Genomic DNA, 8,515 nt, shown 5'->3' with positions numbered 1-8,515 from the left:
AATGCATGTGTCATTATTATTATTATTATTATTATTATTATTATTATTATTATTATAAAGAAGATCCACAATATCATTTACATAGCATTATTAGTTATTCATAGCCATCTGTTAATTGAAAAGAACAAAATTATAACTGTCCACAATAAATATAACTACATTCCCAACTAAGACAGAAACCCCTATGCCTATCTCGCCACTTGGTTCGTCCCGGAACCTTCTTTGTCAGTGTTTGTTCCCCCGAGGACCTTTTGGCCAAACACACTGGAGCGGACAACCGGAAGACAGACTGCGTGATAACCGAGAGAAGAAGAACAGACTGCGTGATAACCGAGAGAAGAAGAACAGACTGCGTGATAACCGAGAGAAGAAGAACAGACTGTGTGATAACCGAGAGAAGAAGAACAGACTGCGTGATAACCGAGAGAAGAACAACAGACTGCGTGATATAAACAAATAGCGTGTGCGTTCCGTTTTCACTCTACAGCGAGAAGCTCACGGGGCTTTCCCGAACCTGTGTCGAGAGCTGGAGTTAAATGAACTCTCAGATCACTTCCGTTTCGCTTCTCACTGATTCGCTAAGCTGAACAGCCAATCAGAGTGATTTCTTTTGCCGACAACCTTTGGCCCACCGACTCAACATGTTGAATCGGTGGGTTTTCGGCCGAAAAGGTGTCGGCACGGCTGAGAAGACACGCCGGTGCGGGACACACCAATCAGAGTAGGGCGTGTCGATGCTCATCGTCGGCCAGAATCGTCTTGGTGTGTCCGGGCCTTAAGAGCTAGCAGCCAAGGTGCCTTCCAACAGAAAAACACATTAATATATGAGGAAGGGAATTGTAATCATATGTTTCTGTAAAATGTAAGAAATGTTTGCTAGTATTCACTGCTATGCGACACATCGTTTGTCTGCAGGTGCTACCGTTGATTTATAAGGTAAGAGTAAAGAGAAGTAATGAGGTCATTTCTGCACTGAAGGATGACCTGCACTCACGCTGATGGTTAATAACCTCAGGCCACCGTGATAAACTGCAGAGGGGCTAAGGGTAAAGCTGCTCAGGGGGTGTAAATACCATCGTCCTTTCTTTCTGGGTAACATGCTCCATTTAATCCGTGTTGCTAGGTTTCTTAGTTTCAGCAAATTCTCTTTAAATATACTTTCTATTTTCCTACGAGGCAAGACTGTGGACAGCAAACCCAGCTTCTCTCAAATCATGATTTAATGAACAGGTAAAGGTATGAACAGTAACTAAGTCTACTCTAACCATGCAGACAAAAGTGTATTAAACATATTTGTGCACATTGGAAAGCTCCAAAACAACCTCATACTCATATATCCTTTCTTAAGAGAGGAACACATTATTTATTTAATCAAAAGCCGGTTTCATTCTCAATTTCAAATCTGCAAGCTCGTGGATATTGGTGTTATTCCATGTGCATAAGATATGAGGTATATTCTTTAGTTTTATGTATTTTAAAACCACCTTGGGATATACAATGCTGCATTATGCTACACGCGTTATACTGCTGCAACAAACTACTGTTAGATTACCAACATATCTTAAAATGACTATAATATACTGTATGGGTATTTTCTATGAGGTTATGAAGTTTTACAAATAATGTTAATCCCACTTTTCTGCATGAGAGTGTTTCCCTGTTTATTAAATCATTATTAGAGAGACGTTGGGTTTGCTGTCTTGCCTCGTAGGCGTTAATTAAAGATTTATTCAAAGAGAAATTGCCCACCTCTTTCCACAACACGGAGCAAATGCCGTATGCCACCCGGCAGGAATTTAGGGTCGCCCTCAATACATCTATGTGTTCAAGTGTGGATAAATGATTCTAATAAAGTTGCAACAGACCTAGCATTGTTCACACAAGGATATTTAAAGCTATATATTCTCTCTCTGATCATCAAAGTTTCTTCTCTACACCTCGAGGAAGCAACTTCTGTCTAACTCAGTGGCCGTTCATTCCTATTTCCCCGCTCTATTAACCCTTTTACCGACTTCTTCTGATTACTTGTTGATATATAGTCCCATTAGCAGGATTGCTGGAGGTGTGTGTGTGTGTGTGTGTGTGTGTGTGTGTGTGTGTGTGTGTGTGTGTGTGTGTGTGTGTGTGTGTGTGTGTGTGTGTGTGTGTGTGTGTGTGTGTGTGTGTGTGTGTGTGTGTGTGTGTGGCACCTGAAGCCATTCATACACATCTCACTGTGACAATCCAAACTCATTAAGCCCGAGCACAGATTGACTGTCCCTCCATTGGATGAGAGAGGAAGACACTCGATTAATGACGACCCGGCGGGCGCTCATTGATTGGGAAGGTAGTGCTAATCTGTGGGGGGTAAACATAATCATTTGTGGATGTGAGGGAGGATTTCTCTTAAGTGCTGACTTTGGGAAAGTTTCTTTGAGGTGGTCCTCAGAGGGAGAGTTGAAACACAATCATTAAACCCTGCTTTGAAGGAGAAGCGTCCGTCCTTGTGTCCATTTACAAGAAGGAGGCCTTGATGTGACTCAAGTGCACTCAAGAGGGAACGGAAAACCAAAGGAAATTACTCTTAACTTAGAGGAATATGCACGTTCTTAACAACCAGCGGCAAAGAAATACATTTCGTCCACTTTTAGGTAATTGCATTAGACTGGGGTTATTAAAGGAGTGGTAAAAGCTTCTCCACCTTGATCTTTGGGAGATGAAACTTTAAAGTCTCGTATTTAAAAGAGCGACCCTCATGTTAACTTTAGAAATGGTGATCAAAAAACAGAGCTTTCTGTTTCTCGTCACCAAACTTCATTCAAACTAGGTTTTTAGTTTTCAATCATCCTTTTATCCACTGAAGTAATAGTCTCTTTGTTGGAAACTGAATAGTGATATTTAACCTGCAAAAAGGGCAGAATCTGGGTTCCTTTTTACATGCTTTGTGCACCAAGGACATAACTCCACTTGTTGCACGTTATTGAAATGTTATCCTTGAATCCATCTCCTGTATTTCCTTTCGTTTCATTTATGTTCATTTAGTTTGGTTACTGAGAGTAAGAGTTATATTTTGAATGATCACTTAAGAAATGTCAGTGCGATGGTTGTTTTTGATCAGTTATTAAATGATATCGAAGTTCGGGGAAATGTACAATTACAATTCAAACTAATAAGGCAAGTGAAATACTAGAATATAGTATAAGCACGAGTTTCCACTAACAGAAAAAAGCTCTTATTTTGCCCTTTTCAATGAACATTATCAAGAAAAGCATGGGTTTGTTTTAAGTACGTACGCAAATCAGTGGTGAACCGTGTCTATCACAACTGGACCTTCTGTAGATACCCCCCCACCCCCGCCCCGGCGTTATAATGTCCGTCTTTTCACTGAATTGTCGTCTTGAAAAGGGTACTCACAACAATTCCGCAACAACTTCATCTTCACCATTTCAACGTTAAAAACAATAAACCGGCATTCATCCAGATCCTCTGTCTCGAGCCAGTTAACTAGCGGGCCTTCTAGAGCAGTGGTTCCCAACCTTTTTCCCCAAGAGCCCCCCCAAATGACTCCTGTTGGTAATTACAGCGGTGATTAAAGTTTAAAAGTCTAAGGAGCACTATTGGAGTGACTTTGATGGTTATTGGACTCAGGATTCATTCATTTGGATTCCCGCTGAATGAAGAAATTAAAGGACGGCATGGAACCAATTCACAAAGGGATTAAACGGTTTGAAACACATGCTCAAAGTAAGCCGGATTCTGCCGATGTGTTTCTGTGGATTCAAAAGTTGTAAATAATCTACAAAATGGAGGAGACCGATCTGATCGGAGCAACTGTGACAAATAATCCAACTGAAACCGGCATGGACGATGACTATGTTTAAAAATGTGCTTATCCAGAAAAGCCCGGTTTGGACACTTTGGAAACATTTCTATTAAAGAAAGAATTATACATTTCTGTCTTTTTATGCCTTTAATACTAACTTCACAAAAAAGTCTAAATATGATATTTGGCCTCAAATCATCTGAGGCCTGGCGCCCCCCCTGCGCGCCCCCCAGGTTGGGAACCACTGTTCTAGAGGACCCTGGAACCGAGGAAACGCATATCTCTTTGCCGCTGCTTTTAATGGAGATGCTCATATTCGAACTACAGTATGCCTTTTAAACATGTATTGTATACCTGGGGAGTTTATTTTATTATTTTATTATCTTTGCTTTCTAATGCCTGTTGTAAAATGCCATTATATACCGGTATGTGTTTTTACTGTATTTATTCCTAAAAAGTATTTGTATTTGTTTTGTAAAGCACTTTGAATTGTCGCGTACAGAAAAGTGTTATATCAATAAACTTGCCTTGTCTTGCCCATTGGCTACAAATCAATATGATTGGTTGATCAAACTGTCAGTCCAAACGTACGCTCTCATTCAGTGTGAGGGCCAGGGCATTTGATCAAGGATGTAGAATACCTTGTTGAAGGATATTCTACCCAGAGAGCCAGAAACAGATCTGATTGGTTGCTTTCACTGAAATGCGTAGTGCATGGTCCGAGAAGGACAAACAAATCAACGTAACACTGTGATATTACAGATCAACTCAACAACACAGATACCATTCTCATTTATTCATTTTATAGACATTTTATTTATATAATTAAATCGATGTTTTGTTTGAGTGTTCCAGGGTATTCTCTGAATACGTTCCCCACTGACGCAAATATTTCTATATTCTACTTTTCTGATTTGAAAAACCGCAATTAATGAAAATTAACGAGGGATATTAATGAGTTTCAGGTAAAAGATGAGTCGGCATCATCCCTAAAACAGCAACAGGTACTCTGAATAAGAAACACTGGGTTGTATATACACGCAGCTCTGCGTGCTTAATATCCAGTACATTACGTTTATAGCCTTGAAACGATCGTGTAAAAAAACCTTTAATAGCATAAGTGCTTTGTTACAGCGACTCAGCAGGAAGTCTGCCGCCTGCTCGTCTCGCTTATAATAAAATATTTACAGTACATAGTTGACAACGATATGTTAAGTACGCTCCCCAGGAAACACGGTCCTTTGTTCAATAAATAAACGAGCGTGTAAACATCAGCGCTGATCTTGTACAGCAAAGTTCTGCAGTCTTTATATATATGTGTATTTCACACAAATCAAACACATGTAGTTGTTGTTTTAGAAAGGTCCCTGACAGTTAAGTCGTCTTCAGATCATATTTTCAGATACAGATGCCTTTTTGTTTGTGGATCTGGAATAAAGCTGATTCTGAGAAAGGTCAAACACTGTTTACTTGACTGAAGCTTCATTTAGAGACTTTTGAACCTCGAAATGCACATATTTCCCGAGATAAGGAAGTATATTATTTGATCTAAGTGCACTACTGGTAATTTATGCAGAAAAACCTGCAGGAAAATCCATGACATGCATTTATTTTCTCGTAAAAAGACCATATATCTGAAATCGTATTAGCAGATTAAATAAGAGAAGTTACGGGCACGCATCTGTTTCATTACACGGCTGTAAAGAAACAACCAATCTCAGTGTAGGAAATATATGAGCCGATTGATTAATGCAACGGACAGCTATAAAAGTACTCATTTCCCGTTTAAACAGCTGGCGTCACTTCCAGGAAAAGTTGGACTGCAGCTCGCAGGAGAGGAGCGAAGCCTTTCAGATTATTTATCCCGGCGCTTTGATGAGATTAGTGCAACGCTCCTCAAACTAAATCTATGACGACTGCTTAAATCAAAGCGTTTTACAGCACAGCAAGGAGAGGAGCCAAGAGAAACTCAACAAAGCCAAACACAAGCGGCACCACACTGTATCGAGAATATTCAGATATCTCTGCCTGTTTTCCATTTCCTGTTATTTAGGTTTTAGTGCATGCAAAGGGTCTGAAAAGGCTAAAAGATAGCTTTGTGTTAGAGCCATCCGTTTTAATATCTATTAGGGAGGTTGCTAACCTTGCTTAATGGTAAAGTCCGCTCCTGTCAGGCCATTATGACTTCATGGAAGCCCTTTCCCTTCACGAGTCAAAATAGAGGTCGGGGAAGGAAATCACGAGACAAAAAGTCAAGTGCGTTGTTCTGGAGAGCGAGAACAAATCTGCTTTTAAAGACACAAAGCAATTGGAAAGAGAGGAGGGGCAGTGCAAAGAAAAATGTGATGTGGTTTGAAGAAAGCAAATTGAAAAGGAACCAAGGGCAGTGTTTCAATCTGTGGCGTCTTCCTAAAGGAAGGAAGGATGAGCAGAAAACAGGACGGAGGAAAGGGGATTTAAGGGGAGGTTAAATCCACTCCAGATGCATTATACATGAAGAGGTTTGAAACAGGGTTGGTGGGAGGTTGAAGGCTCCTATATGGAGTATATTGTATATAGTGGGAGATGGTTCTTATATAAAAAATGTGCATGCACAAAAGTCTATCCCATTAGATTCAGTGTGAGTCCGTATTCTGCTCACAATTCATCCAAGATTATACGAATAAATGGACGTCGTTTTTGGCTTCAAAATATTTATATTGAAGCCTTTTCTGAATGAAAATGCGGTGCCATTATTCAAGGGTGCTAATGGGATTATCAACTGGTTTGCTATCGGAGTCAGAGTCCTGAGTGAGCTTGAAGTTGAAAGACAAAATAATCGAACGAGTCTACAAATCTTTCTCCCACACCTCCTCTCCCTCCGTCCACTTTTAGCCTCAAACAAACACATTAAGAGGAAATCGTTTTATCTCCACTGTCTCTCTCGGGCTCTTTCCCACGATGCACCACTGTGCGCTAACAAGAGAGGACAGCCAATCGAAGTGACCTGCCTTAAGCTTGCCGTTTTCCCCTGGCTTTCCGTTTGAAAAGCAGCACACACTCTCACAGGCCATTTAGCCCGCGCTGTAATGACACACAAACACTCGCTCCACCCCAAACAACACAAATGGACGGTGCAACAGGCGGAGGGGAGAGCACCAGCGCGCCCAAACAGCCTCTCTTTGATTCCTTTCCCCACATATGGAGGGCTTCAGGGGGGCAGAGCCACGTTTATCTCAACAATACGTGTGCGTCCTTAACAGCGTGTGTTCCAGATGAAGTGAAACACGGCTGCATGCATACTTCAAAGCTCCTGCTCACGTGCATCGCCTGCAGGACGTTGGAATGAGAAGCTAGACATTTCTTTTCTGCTACGTTAAGCACCTTGCTCACCGAGGAGGGAAACAAAACGCTCCTCATGGGAATCCGAACCTCGGCATACGGACGACACGGAGCTCAGGGAGAAGCTGGTGTTTGTGCAGCTCATATGACCGCCTGCGTGTCGGTTCTTGCAAATGAGAAGCTGCTGAATTGCAAAGCAGCACAACGGGAGAAGCTTCACACCACGAAGAAGAAGAAGAGGAGGGGGGGGATATTTCACGGAAGAAAAACAACAGCCTGCGGGTGTTTTCACTCGTGGTCTGGTGGGTTGCTTTGAAGGGAACCCAGGTGTGATTGCACCATTTGAGCGGTTTATTTGAACAGGTGTGAGTGAATCCTTAATGTGGACGTGCACTGAGATTTTTGATAAATTGTAAAGCCTTTACGCATCACTGTACCCTGTATGCCAAGGTGGTTTTGCCATCACTTACTGTACGGAGGCTCAGTCACTGGTTCCTTTTCATTTACAAAGCCATGTTGGATAAACTACCATCTTATATCTGCTCCCTGATCTCTCGTCAATTGAAAGTAGTTATTGCCTGAGATCTCATGCTGTGGTTTTATTAAATGTGCCAAGTGCTAGGACTGTCTTAGGGAAGAAAGCTTTTAGATGTGCAGCTCCACTAACTTGGAACAGTCTGCAAAAAGAATGTAAAATTGCCAAGCTGGTACCACTACATGTTTTTAAAGCTCGGTTGGATGCTCCACAGTCAGATGCTGTTGGTACCTGTACATGTGGATAGATATGTAAATTGTAATCCCTGTACATGTTGCTGTATGATGTCCTTTTGTTGTTCTGTTGTTTATGTTTTTATGTCTTCATGTGGAACCTACTGCTGCAGGTCTCCCTTGAAAAATAGATCATTGATCTCAATGGGATTTCACCTGGATAAATAAAGGTTTTGAATTGAATGTCGAGCATTAATTGCAAGTCACTCAAATGCATAAACTGGAGAATAATTATGTTACAAGTGTTACAGAAAACATATCCAAGTGTAACAAACATCCAGTATTAACCTTACTGTTTTTTACTAACAGTAACCAACTAATAATTTTCATAAAGTGCATATTTATTCCAAACTCACAATATATACAGGACTGTCTCAGAAAATTAGAATATTGTGATAAAGTTCTTTATTTTCTGTAATGCAATTAAAAAAACAAAAATGTCATACATTCTGGATTCATTACAAATCAACTGAAATATTGCAAGCCTTTTATTATTTTAATATTGCTGATTATGGCATACAGCTTAAGAAAACTCAAAAATCCTATCTCAAAAAATTAGAATAGTTCCTCAGACCAAGTAAAAAAAAGATTTAATAACAGACAAAACACAATACAAACATTTAG

Source organism: Notothenia coriiceps, unplaced genomic scaffold, assembly GCF_000735185.1.
Source record: "Notothenia coriiceps isolate Sejong01 unplaced genomic scaffold, NC01 NC01_scaffold00033775, whole genome shotgun sequence".
Lineage (NCBI taxonomy): Eukaryota > Metazoa > Chordata > Actinopteri > Perciformes > Nototheniidae > Notothenia > Notothenia coriiceps.
Note: the sequence above shows the minus strand (reverse complement) of the source record.